Here is a 14,859-nt window from a genome sequence, read left to right as displayed (position 1 = left end):
TTTTCTGTTTGGTCTGAGATTCTAGTAGCGGGCACTGAAACAGCATCGTTCGTGCCCAAAGAAGTCTATGTACGTGTATGTAATTTCTCTTTTTGATGGTGTTGTTAACTTGCAAGGGCGTTTTCTTTTATATATGTCTTTTCAATATAAGTATGTAACCTTTTCCTTCCTAGTTCTATGTTACCACACGATTTATGTGAGACGAATCCTAATGACTCAGATCTAAACAGAAAAATAAATATGATATTGTAGTTTTATCCACGCTACAACTCGTTGAACTCCGTGGTCGTATTCAATTAAAGATTGTTCAGGGAGGTCGCAGCGAACCGAAACAATTTTTAAGAAGCTTTATCTCATTCCCATGATAGGCTCCAAGCCATTATACCTTCAGATGGCTACACTTGCTTTAGTACGGAATCTCAGTCGCCACCGGTATGTCCTCTACTGTTGCACTGCATAAGATTATTTAAGTAGTTAGCACCACTTATACACTATGTGGATGGTCTATACAATGTATGTAAATATGTTAACGTTTATGCAATTGGAAATATAAATGAGCATTGAAGACTAACTTTTGTTCTACTCAACGATTTTTTGTTTCCCCTTCGCTCCTATGAACACGACAGATGTAGTTTAGGATTTATGCCTTACACGCAATATGTCATGGAGGTTAAAGAAGAAGGGGGAGAGCGCTATAGACTTAAACATGTCAACAAAATGAACGATTACTAAAATTTCAAAGAAACAGAAGAGAGTTCTTGTTTTATTAGATGGCCAGTGCATTAGTTTCACTGTGCTTTATCCGTCTTCTCACTTTGAAATCTTTCCTATGTGACCAATAACAACAATTTACAGGGTAAAAAAACCATATGAATTTTTAAACATATTCCAGCACTGTGCCGCACTGCAAATGTGGTTAATGGATTCGTCTCAAACACATGGACCCCGTAAAATGGATGTTTTGCTTTAACATGTATTTAAGCAATTTTTGGTAATGATAACTTAACCTGTGTAACGTATAGACCTACCTTTTGAATAGTAGCTTATTTGTTTCTTTTCCCGGGGTATTTCTCGCCAGTAACTTTGTCAGTTTTTCAGGAATAACCAAACATATGACAGTTTCAATGTACATTTATTTTTATAATGTGCTTCATTTTACTTTTGAATTTCATTTTGAGGTTTTCAAAGTATATAAGTCTGTACCATGCTTTGTGATCTACCAGTGGTTATTTAATTAGTATCATGTTCCATGTATCATTTGCACGATAAATCGTAATGATGTGGAACGAGTCAATTTTTATTGACTTCAATTTTTTGTAAATATGCCTCCCTCCTGATCGATTATTAGTTTTTAATTAAAGACAGACAGAAGTTAGTAATTTCTACCCACCACCATTTACACATTGCAATAACAGATAGTCTTCTGCCTAACGGGAGGAGTTGTCAACGAGAAACATTTTTCGTTTAGTTTCAAAGTATACTTTGTTTTCTGTCAGGCATTGCATGTCATTGGGTAAGTGATCAAAACTTTTGATTGCAGCATAGTGAACCACTGTTTGGGTTACTCACAGCCTTTATGTGGCGTAGTGAGTGTATATTTTTCTTCTGGTATTGCAATTATGTACATCATTGTTCCTGTTGAAGTGGAGTGGATTATTTACAACAAACTACATCAAGGAAAAACTATACTGAGAAGCGGGTAGTTTGTTAGTCACACGCCCAGCAGCAGCCAGGCACGACGAAAAGAGTGTTCACATAAATTTTCAGCCAAATCCTTTTTCAGAAAGAAAGCACACCACACATACGCGTTCACACATTCATACACACACACACACACACACACACACACACACACACACACACACACACACACACACACACAATATCATACACACCAAACTCATACACACTTGACCACTGTCTCGGACGGTTCTAGTCAGAATCTTTATTTAAACAGGAAGGAAAAGTGAAGAATAAATAATTTTCAGCGGGAGGAATTTAGGTTATGAGATGCTGCACCAACAATCAGCGTGACTACGTAGCCGTGTGTTGCACGGGGACGACACAGTTGACACAGTGTGGCTCGGATATCGGAGTGTTTGCGGTTTGGCAGGCAATGAAAAACACATGAAAGAATAAAAATAAACTGCGGAACCGTAATTCATGTACGCAAAAGAAAATACTACTTGAACGGCTCAACTTTGGAATGAAATGCGATTCCTTTAAACTTTAGATCACGACTGGACCGACTAGTACACCCGAAAACGGCGTAAGCTGGCATTTTTGAAGAAACAATTGCGTGTCCACACAATCATAGCCCCAAATGCTATTTGAGATATGACCACAAAAATCGATAGATATCCCCAACGGCTGAAACGGGGCTTGGTCATGTTAGAGTGACATCACGGGGAAGTATCACCGCTTCGAACCTAACGTTTTGGACTATGTAAGATGGTGGACGTCGGCTACAAGTTTGTGGCGTAATGACGGCTTCCTTCCTTTTTTACATAGACCATATATAACAAAGACCGTGCATGTCCATATCTCCGCTGTGTTAACGCTTGAAGCCGACATCTAAGTCTCGAGGCTCGCGGCAGAAATCCGAGTTCCTGTCATTACGCGCTATATGAAGTGGAGCTGACAGTTACAGTTTCTCTCTTTTGTAGCTGAAATAAAGCACTGATTTTGACAATTCAACGAAATGTAGTATTACTGTAACCTAGTTTCTCCAAAGTTCTGATAATAAAGCAGTACATATCGGTTTTACATGTGGTCAAGTTGAAACTTATTGACAGTTCTTTTAACAAGCGACAGGATGACTGTTATATAGTGAATAACTGTCTTTTTTTTTTCGCTGTGAATTCTTGTAGTTCGCCGCTTCCACAGAAGTGGAAGACGAAACAATAATTTCGAACGCAGCATTAGTTTCCTAACGACTCCACAAGAATATGTGTGAAATGCTTTAGTAAGCTTTTGTAAGAGAGGAAACTCGTATATGTGCATAAGGCCAGGTTTTTACACAAAATAAGCACGTATGTTTTCTGACTTTTGCGTAATCCAGTAAATATACCGAAACGATATCAAGACAGGAAGCGTAATGTATTAAGAAACGTTGATTATACTTGTCCAGTAAACTAGATATTAAGGATATGTAGTCTCAAAGCAGTATTTTAAAGGAAAACACTTACACAACTGAGACTTTCGTCACTTTACATAATCTGTAGGATACAAAACAACTATCTGATATAACATATGTGAAAGTCTTTACTTCTGCATGTAGTAGAAAGCACAACTTTTCACTTGTAACAAAAATGTCATGAATTACGCTCTATAAATGCATAATGACATGCTCGGCTTCGTGCCACGAGTCACGTGACTTAAATGCTGGTTTCAGTAAAATGAGGTCATGCACCGTCTATATTATCTATGGTCTATGTTTTTTTTACCTCAAATCGTGTTTATATAGAAGCAAAGTCATCAAAGATTTTCTGGCATGGAAACATCTCAAAGACCTTCCGCTAAGCTGAGAAATGCGTCGGAAATGTAACAAACTAAATACGGAAAGAATACTTTATCTGTACGAACGAACTTATCATTTAAGAGCTACAAGACAAATTCTCTTACCGACAATTTGTTTTTTAAGCTGAAAGATGTTTTCAGGGAGTAACTGAGTATAATAACTTTGTCTGAGTAAAAATCTTTGCTTGTATACAAAAACGTTAGATGTGTAGCATATGTATGAGGCTGTATCTACACACATAAAAAACCAGTTTTGCATCACCTCGATTTCTAGAGTTACGGAACCTGTACAGAAAATTGGAATAGAGATAAATATAAACATCATTTCCACCCTTTTTATTCCTCATGAAAACCACACATTGCATTTTGTAACACCATCTTCAGAGGTGGTGGTCCAGATTGCTGTACACACCGGTACCTCTAATACACAGTAGCACGTCGTCTTGCACTCATGCATGCCTGTTTTCGTCGTGGCCTACTATCCACAAGGTCATCAAGGCACTGTTGGTCCAGATTGTCCCACTCCTCAACGGCGATTCGGTGTAGATCCCGAGGAGTGGTTGGTGGGTCACGTCGTCCATAAACTGCCCTTTTCAATCTATCCCAGTCATGTTCGATAGGGTTCATGTCTGGAGAACATGAAGGCCACTCTAGTCGAGCGATGTCGTTACCCTGAAGGAAGTCATTCACAAGATGAGCACTATGAGAGCGCGAATTGTCGTCCATGAAGACGAATGCCGCGCCAATATGCTGCCGATGTTGCTGCACTATCGGTCGGAGGATGGCATTCACGTATCGTATAGCCGTTACGGCGCCTTTCATGACCACCAGCGGCGTACGTTGGCCCCACATAATGCCACCTCAAAACAGTAGGGAACCTCCATCTTGCTGCACTCGCTGTACAGTGTGTCTAAGGCGTTCAGCCTGACCGGGTTGCCTCCAAACACATCTCCGACGTTTGTGTGTTTGAAGGCATACGCGACACTCATCGGTGAAGAGAACGTGATGCCAATCCTGAGCGGTCCATTCGGCATGTTGCTGAGGCTATCTGTACCACGCTGTATGGTGCCGTGGTTGCAAAGATGGACCTCGCCAGGGACGTCGGGAGAGAAGTTGTGCATCACGCAGTCTATTGCTTACAGTTTGAGTCGTAACATGTCCTGTGGCTGAACAAAAAGCATTATTCAACATGGTGGCGTTGCTGTCAAGGTTTCTCCGAGCCATAATCCGTAGGTAGCGGTCATCCACTGCAGTAGTAGCCCTTGGGAGGCCTGAGCGAGGCATGGCATCGACAGTTCCTGTCTCTCTGTATCTCCTCCATGTCCGAACTACAGAGCTTTGGCTCACTCCGAGACGCCTGTACACTTCCCTTGTTGAGAGCCCTTCCTGGCACAAAGTAACAATGCGGACGCGATCGAACTGCGTCATTGACCGTCTTGGCATGGCTGAACTACAGTCAACACGAGCCATATACGCCCTTCCTGGTGGAATGCCTGGAACTGATCGGCTGTCGGATCCCCTCCGTCTAATAGGCGCTGCTCATGCACGATTGTTTACATCTTTGGGCGGGTTTAGTGACATCTCTGAACAGTCAAGGGGACTGTGTCTGTGACACAATATCTACAGTCAACGCCTGTCTTCAGGAGTTCTGGGAATCGGGAGACGCTAAACTTCTTTGGTGTGTGTATAATGAAGAATACTGTGAACTGTTCGTGTACCAGATTGATAGTATTAATCGTGTACGTTGTTTACATTCCAAGATTTTGTTATTGTCGTTGTTGTGGTCTTCAGTCCTGAGACTGGTTTGAGGCAGCTCTCCATGCTACTCTATCCTGTGCAAGCTTCTTCATCTCCCAGTACTTACTGCAACCTACATCCTTCTGAATCTGCTTAGTGTATATACCTCTTGGTCTCCCTCTACGATTTTTACCCTTCACACTGCCCTCCAATGCTAAATTTGTGCTCCCCTGATGTCTCAGAACATGTCCTACCAACCGATCCCTTCTTCTAGTCAAGTTGGGCCACAAACTCCTCTTCTCCCCAATTCTATCCAATACCTCCTCATTAGTTATGTGATCTACCCACCTAATCTTCAGCATTCTTCTGTAGCACCACATTTCGAAAGCTTCTATTCTCTTCTTGTCCAAACTATTTATCGTCCATGTTTCACTTCCGTACATGGCTACACTCCAACTTATTTATCTCACTAAAACACAGATACAAGTTTTAAATATTATTAGGAGATGGAATTAACCAGGGTATTATCAAATGAAAATGCAGATAAGCTTAATTATTTTAGTCATTCAAACCAAATTACAGGTAATAAAAGACACAGGACCTTACAGCTTTGTGGTGTGGAGACAAAAGACAGCAAGAAGAAGACTAATTTTTACAAAAACAGAAGATGAACAAAAATCAAAAATAGATATTATTTGATTTCAAAGATATAAGTCTGCTTTAAACACAATGATTTGATTCCTTAAATTGTGAAACATAGGGATTTTTTACAGGAGGAAATACAGTGTCACAGTAACACTGACTGGTGAGTGTACTATGTTCAAATATTTGGATGTCGATACACCTATGTAACATAATACCTCCCCACACCATAACACCTGGGCCACCAAAACAATCATGGTTAACAGTGTTCCTGGATCCATTACTTGTTCCAGGCTCTCACTATATGAGTATACGTCTAGAATCAATACTCAGACTGAATCTGCTCTCATCCAAAAAGAGGATACCACCCAACTCCTTGTTGATCCAGCCCCAATGCACATGTCACCATTATAAACACTGCTGCCAATGTGTGGGCATCAATAGAATGCAATGTACTCGTCTTAAGGTGAAGAGACCAACTCCATGCAGCCACTGTCCAACTGTGGAGTGTGAGACTGCATGCCTTGCAGTTCTGTTAGATGTTGTTGCAACTGCACCCACTGTTTGACATGGTTCTGTCTTGCCTTCTGCACAATGTAGCGATCTTCTGCTGCTGTAGTTGACCATGGTCAGCTGCCTACAGTCCTTCAGGCAGCACTGCCTGTGATTCAGAACATGCACATTGTAGAGTACTATGAGCAGTACCAAACTCCTGTGTTACACTTGTCACATTTTGTCCTTCTTAAAGTTCTCTGATAATTCTTGACCAAGCAAAGTCATCCGAATGTCATCTCCATGCTACATTTTAATGTACAATATTGCCATAGTCCACCATAACTACTTGCTGATTGACACACACAGTCCTTTACATGTTCTTTAAAATGCCTCAAGTTGTGAGGCCAGCCCCATTTGACACTATAGTCTCATTGAACTCACACTGTGTGACATCCAAATTACAGTGCAACACTGGGAGACCTGTGGTAATGTGCTCCCACACTTCTGTACCCTTCCACTTCTAGCTCATCCTTAAGTATATTGAGATGCAAGGTTGCCCTAACTGCACTTCTGTTTTGGCCACATACACAAACAGTTTACAGGAAGACATTACAATTTGTAATTTTCTGTTGAATTCGAGTATTTCTCTATTAAGATCAGTATTTCTCTATTAAGGCAAGTTTCAGTTTATTCTTAAATGTATTATAATTAGCAGTCTTAAAATCTGAGGATGGTCTACTGTAAAACAATCGTGGCTATTATGTGAGTACTGCAGTCTGGAGCCATTTAATATTTAGTTAGTTCCATGTTCCACAAATCATTTGAATGGTTCTTTTGTTAAAATGATGTGGAACAAGTCAGTTTACAGGCTATGTATACATGGTTAGTGTTAACATCCAGGAGAAATTATTTTAAATTAGATTGAAAACTTGCTTCGATACCTGTCACACATTTTACGTTATTGAGCAAATGATCAAAAATTTTTATTGCTGTGTATCGAACTCCTCTCGGAGCCACTGACAGCTTTAACAACAGGTAACAAAGGTTATTTTTCCCTTCAGTGTTGTAGGTATGTATATCACTGTTCTTCTCAAATTGCGATGGATTATTTATGATGAATTTCATTAGAGAAAATATGTATCGTGATGATGCAGATGAAACATCTAGATTCTTGAAGCGATAATTACATGATGTCCTTAGTGAATGCAACATATTATTCTTACTGCTTGTTTTTGTGGAATCAGTACTTTCTTCCTAAATGATGAATTACCCCAGAAAATTATTCCAAATCATATTACTGAGTGGAAATATGCAAAATATGTCTGGAGGTAAGTACACTTGCTTCCAAGATTAGCAGTTATATGAAGAGCAACTTAACTGCTTGAGAAGCTCAGTAATATGCTTCCTCCAGTTCAAGTATTCATCAATATATACACCCAAAAATTTGAAGCATTCTGCCCTATTTACTGACTCCTGCTTATGTGCTATATCAATTGCTGGTGTGATTCTATTGTTGTACAGAACATAATTTTTAACTGTGTGAAAGTTTTCTCTTCCCATGTTTCATACTTACGTATATCACTATTCATTACCTTATGTTCTTCACAGAAATTATTGCCTGCAGGGTTTACACATAGCAGATGGTAGTTTACCAACATTGCCAAACTGAGAGAGAGCCTTAATCAGGAACTTTGGCATTAAGTATTACAAGCCTAAGGAGTAAATGGTAAATTGGATGCCTTCCTAGATTCATTATCTTTTCATCTAAATGAGACCATTCCTATCAGAAAGATAAATATATATAAGAATAAGGCATTACAGTCAAGACCCATAGAATATGATAATTTTATGAGACAACTGAAAGAAAAGTTGGAAGAAATGTATATGATACAAAGAGAGACAAAAGACAAGGAGGACAGGGATAAATACAAATAATATAAGTACCAGTTTTGTGAGCATTTCAAAAGATTGAAGGCTGAAAAGATTAATTGAAAAATACAAAGCTCATATTGCAACTCAAAGACCTGCTGGTCCATAGTAAATGAACTAATAGACAATATAACAAAACTAAAAAATAACATCAACATACATATATCTAATAACAATATTGTCACCAATACTCAGGATACTGACTTTTGTACTGTAGATAAAGTAAATGTTGGAAACGAACACGACCAGCTCCCTGAAGTTGAATCAAGGATGTTTTGCAGCTCATCAGAGAATGCAAAAACAAAAAAATCTTCTGGCTGGGATGAACCTTCTCCATTTGTACTTAAACAAAGCCAACATAATCTAGAATATCCTTTGATACTGTGTTCTTAAAGAAGGAGTGTTCCTCAATATATTAAAATTAGCAATTGATTAACCTCTCTCCAAAACTGTGATGAACAATTTGTAGAAAATTACAGACCACTCACTTAATCTTCCATTTTTAGTTGTTGTTGTTGTTGTGGTCTTCAGTCTTGAGACTGGTTTGATGCAGCTCTCCATGCTAATCTATCTTGTGCAAGCTTCTTCACCTCCCAGTACCTACTGCAACCTACATCCTTCTGAATCTGCTTAGTGTATTCATCTCATGGTCTCCTTCTATGATTTTTACCCTCCTCGCTGCCCTCCAATGCTAAATTTGTGATCCCTTAATGCCTCAGGACATGTCCTACCAATTGATCCCTTCTTCTAGTCAAGTTGTGCCACAAACTTCTCTTCTCCCCAATCCTATTCAATACCTCCTCATTAGTTACGAGATCTACCCACCTAATCTTCAACATTCTTCTGCAGCACCACATTTCGAAAGCTTCTATTCTCTTCTTGTCCAAACTATTTATTGTCCATGTTTCACTTCCATACATGGCTACACTCCATACAAATACTTTCAGAAACGACTTCCTGACACTTAAATCTATACTCGATGTTAACAAATTTCTCTTCTTCAGAAACGCTTTCCTTGCCATTACCAGTCTACATTTTATATCCTCTCTACTTCAACCATCATCAGTTATTTTGCTCCCCAAATAGCAAAACTCCTTTACTACTTTAAGTGTCTCATTTCCTAATCTAATTCCCTCAGCATCACCCGACTTAATCCGACTACATTCCATTATCCTCGTTTTGCTTTTGTTGATGTTCATCTTATATCCTCCTTTCAAGACACTGACTATTCTGTTCAACTGCTCTTCCAAGTCCTTTGCTGTCTCTGACAGAATTACAATGTCATCGGCGAACCTCAAAGTTTTTATTTCCTTTTAATGCCTACTCCGAACTTTTCTTTTGTTTCCTTTACTGCTTGCTCAACGTACGGAATGAATAACATCGGGGAGAGGCTACAACCCTGCCTCACTCCCTTCCCAACCTCTGCTTCCCTTTCGTGTCCCTCTACTTTTATAACTGCCGTCTGGTTTCTGTACAAATTATAAATAGCCTTTCGCTCCCTGTATTTTACCCCTGCCACCTGTAGAATTTGAAAGAGAGTATTCCAGTCAACATTGTCAAAAGCTTTCTCTAAGTCTACAAATGCTAGAAACGTAGGTTTGCTTACCTTAATCTTTCTTCTAAGATAAGTCGTGTTCCAACATTTCTACGGAATCCAAACTGATGTTCCCCGAGGTCGGCTTCTACCAGTTTTCCATTCGTCTGTAAATAATTCGCATTAGTATTTTGCAGCTGTGGCTTATTAAACTCATAGTTCGGTAATTCTCACATCTGTCAACACCTGCTTTCTTTGGGATTGGAATTATTATATTCTTCTTGAAGTCTGCGGGTATTTCGCCTAATACATCTTGCTCACCAGATGGTAGAGTTTTGCAGGACTGGCTCTCCCAAGGCCGTCAGTAGTTCTAATGGAATGTTGTCTACTCCTGGGGCCTTGTTTCGACTCAGGTCTTTCAGTGCTCAGTCAAACTCTTCACGCAGTATCGTATCTCCCATTTCATCTTCATCTACATCCTCTTCCATTTCTATAATATTGTCCTCAAGTACATCGCCCTTGTATAGACCCTCTATATACTCCTTCCACCTTTCTGCTTTCTCTTCTTTCCTTAAAACTGGGTTTCCATCTGAGCTCTTTATATTCATACAGGTGGCTCGCTTTCCTCCAAAGGTCTCTTTAATTTTCCTGTAGGCAGTATCTATCTTGCCCCTAGTGAGGTAAGCCTCTATATCCATACATTTGTCCTCTAACCGTCCCTGCTTAGCCATTCTGCAGTTCCTGTCGATCTCATTTTTGAGACGTTTGTACTCCTTTTTGCCTGCTTCATTTAGTGCATTTTTATATTTTCTCCTTTCATCAATTAAATTCAATATTTCTTCTGTTACCCAAGTATTTCTACTAGCCCTCGTCTTTTTACCTACTTGATCCTCTGCTGCCTTCACTACTTCATCCCTCAGAGCTACCCATTCCTCTTCTACTGTATTTCTTTCCCCCATTCCTGTCAATTGTTCCCTTATGCTCTCCCTGAAACTCTGTACAACCTCTGGTTCAAAAATGGTTCAAATGGCTCTGAGCACTATGGGACTCAACTACTGAGGTCATTAGTCCCCTAGAACTTAGAACTAGTTAAACCTAACTAACCTAAGGACATCACAAACGTCCATGCCCGAGGCTGGATTCGAACCTGCCACCGTAGCGGTCTTGCGGTTCCAGACTGCAGCGCCTTTAACCGCACAGCCACTTCGGCCGGCTTACAACCTCTGGTTTAGACAGTTTATCCAGGTCCCATCTCCTTCAATTCCCACCTTTTTGCAGTTTCTTCAGTTTTAATCTGCAGTTCATAACCAATAGATTGTGTTTAGAGTCCACATCTGCCCCTGGAAATGTCTTACAATTTAAAACTTGGTTCCTAAATCTCTGTCTTACCATTATATAATCTATCTGATACCTACTAGCATCTCCAGGATTCTTCCATGTATACAACCTTCTTTTATGATTCTTGAACCAACTGTTAGCTATGATTAAGTTATGCTCTGTGCAAAATTCTACCAGGCGGCTGCCTCTTACATTTCTTAGCCCCAATCCATATTCACCGACTGTTTCCTTCTCTCCCTTATCCTACTGACGAATTCCAGTCACCCATGACTATTAAATTTTCGTCTCCCTTCACTACCTGAATAATTTCTTTTATCTCATGATACATTTCATCAATTTCTTCGTCATCTGCAGAGCTAGTTGCCATATAAACTTGTACTACTGTAGTACGCGTGGGCTTCGTGTCTATCTTGGCCACAATAATGCGTTCACTATGCTGTTTGTAGTAGCTTACCCATACACAAATTTTTTATTCATTATTATACCTACTCCTGCATTACCCCTATTTGATTTTGTATTTATAACTCTGTATTCACCTGACCAAAAGTCTTGTTCCTCCTGCCACTGAACTCCACTAATTCCCACTATATCTAACTTTAACCTATGCATTTCTCTTTTTAAATTTTCTAACCTACCTGCCCGATTAAGGGATCTGACATTCCACGCTCCGATCCGTAGAATGCCAGTTTTCTTTCTCCTGATAACAACGTCATCCTGAGTAGTCCCCGCCCGGAGATCCGAATGGGGGACTATTTTACCTCCGGAATATTTTACCCAAGATGACGCCATCATCATTTAAGCATACAGTAAAGCTGCATGCCCTCGGGAAAAATTACGACTGTAGTTTCCCGTTGCTTTCAGCCGTTCGCAGTACCAAAACAGCAAGGCCGTTTTGGTTGGTGTTACAGGGCCAGATCAGTCAATCATCCAGACTGTTTCCCCTGCAAAGGCTGCTGCCCCTCTTCAGGAACCACACGTTTGTCTGGCCTCTCAGCAGATACCCCTCCGTTGTGGTTGCACCTACGGTACGGCCATCTGTATCGCTGAGGCACGCAAGCCTCCCCACCAACGGCAAGGTCCATGGTTCATATGGGGGGATTTTGTTATTACCCTTCTTTCTATAGAACGATGTTTTGTTCTCCTTTGTCATTATGGATTTTTGAGGGTATTTTATTACCCTCAAAAATCCATAAGGACAAAAGGAGAACAAAACATCGTTCTATAGAAAAAATGTGGGTTTACAACAGTCATTCAGTTTTATGTGTATGCTAATTAGCATATTTATCCATGTTAAATAAGCTTGGACGTCTGCAGAAATGTCTTCAAGAGACGGAAAGCCTCTGAAATTGCTGCTTTGGTATAACTGATTCGGTGAATTTGAATAAGGCTTCGAAAAGCTAGTTGCGGTTGACTGTGGTCTCCTCAAAAATCTTTAATGAATAACACATCATGTGGTGACAAACGCTTCTCCACGCGAAGTCCGGAACGTAGAACAAGCCATTACATATTCTCGATTTCAACGCATCACCCTACATCCCTTTACAATGGTGGTATGTGGAGGGGGGGGGGGGGGGGGCGGGAAAAAAAGTAACAGCAGAGAAGCTGCCATACTGTAAGCCACAACCTACTCCCCTCATAGGTTCGTAGTTTGCGGACTGAACGTGTCTCAGACGATATCTAAAGCCCATTATAATTACGTGATTCCGTAACGGAAACTTCGCAAGTCACTTTCCCAACTTGTTTGTGTAATTAAACATCAGAAGATGTTTTAAATTATCTATTATGTCCTCGTGAGTGGTATCGTGATCAGTAAGTAACTTCATGCAAAGCACTAACCAAAACATCGACTTCACACTAATGACGATACTCTTTCATCCAGAAAATGAAATAAGCTACAAAACCATCATAGAATCGTTAATGGATTTTCTTCTTTCAGTAAATCCGTCCTCAGACAGGTATCAACTGAACGTCTTCTATATCTCTCCGTCTTGTACATCCTCCTTCATTTGCTTGTAACTTCTACCTCTCTTCGCATATGTTGGCTTTCCAAACCTTCTTCTTCTTCTTCCTCTACTTCCCTCCACTTTTCGCTCCATGATTCTGTGTAGTAGACAATTCCTACGCAATATATGTCCCAACCAAGATGTTTTCCTCTTCTGTATCATCATCATGAAGTTTCTCTCCTCTCCTACCCTGCTCAGCATCTCCTCATTTCTCATTCTATCGATCCATTTCGTTCTTTCTCTCTGACTGTCCGCCTGTCGAAACAAGATACCACATTACAAAAAAATATTGGCGAAGCTCTTGGTAAGTGTAATGGGAATGCTCGTGGCCGTCAGCAAACTTCTCTCTGCTGAAAGCCCTCTTTGCCATGTAGATACCACGACTCCCTTCCCCTGTACAACTTCGCTGCAAGTTATCGAGCTTCCCGGATATGAACTTGTTCTAAAAGCATCCGATCTACTGCAATACTAATCCTTTCGTCTTCTATTCCGATTCTATTTACTTTGGTCATGCCAATGTTTAGTTTCATTCCAAACTATTAACCAACACCTACAATATTCTCCAACACCACCCGGAGCACTTCGTCTGTTTCTGCAAGCAGTCACCAGTGTACTTCATGGTTTGTCTTCTTTGCCTTCCCATTAAGAGTCCTTTTCATTTTGCCAACGCAATGTTGATTAGATTTTAAGCGTATTTACTGAAACGTGCTAGTGACATACAGCAAACTTGTCCCACTCCTCTTCAGTTTCATCTTCTTCTACTCAAACTAACACTTTCGGCCCCATATAAAGTTTTTTGTCAACCTTCTACCTTCCAATCTACAGGGTGTTCCAAAAAGATACGGCCAAACTTTCAGGAAACATTCCTCAGACGCTTAAACGCTTACTTTCCGTGTTAGAGCTCATTTTAGTTTCGTCAGTATGTACTGTACTTCCTCGATTCACAACCAGTTGGCCTAATTGAAGGAAGGTAATGTTGACTTCGGTGCTTGTGTTGACATGCGACTCCTTGCTCTACAGTACTAGCATCAAGCACATCAGTACGTAGCATCAACAGGTTAGTGGTCATCACGAACGTGGTTTTGCAGTCAGTGCAATGTTTACAAATGCGGAGTTGGCAGATGCGCATTTGATGTATGGATTAGCACGGGGCAATAGCTGTGGCGCGGTACGTTTGTATCAAGACAGATTTCCAGAACGAAGGTGTCCCGATAGAAAGACGTTCGAAGCAATTGATCGGCGTCTTAGGGAGTACGGAACATTCCAGCCTATGACTCGCGACTGGGGAAGACCTAGAACGACGAGGACACCTGCAATGGGCGAGGCAATTCTTCGTGCAGTTGACGATAACCCTATTGTCAGCGTCAGAGAAGTTGCTGCTGTACAAGGTAACGTTGAACACGCCACTGTATGGAGAGTGCTACGGGAGAACCAGTTGTTTCCGTACCATGTACAGCCTGTGCAGGCACTATCAACAGCTGATTGACCTCCACGGGTACACTTCTGCGAATGGTTCATCCAACAATGTGTCAATCCTCATTTCAGTGCAAATGTTCTCTTTAGGGATGAGGCTTCATTCCAGCGTGATCAAATTGAAAATTTTCACAATCAACATGTGTGGGCTGACGAGAATCCGCACGTAATTGTGCAATCACGACATCA

Source organism: Schistocerca serialis, chromosome 7 (genome assembly GCF_023864345.2).
Source record: "Schistocerca serialis cubense isolate TAMUIC-IGC-003099 chromosome 7, iqSchSeri2.2, whole genome shotgun sequence".
Lineage (NCBI taxonomy): Eukaryota > Metazoa > Arthropoda > Insecta > Orthoptera > Acrididae > Schistocerca > Schistocerca serialis.
This window is presented reverse-complemented; position numbering follows the sequence as displayed.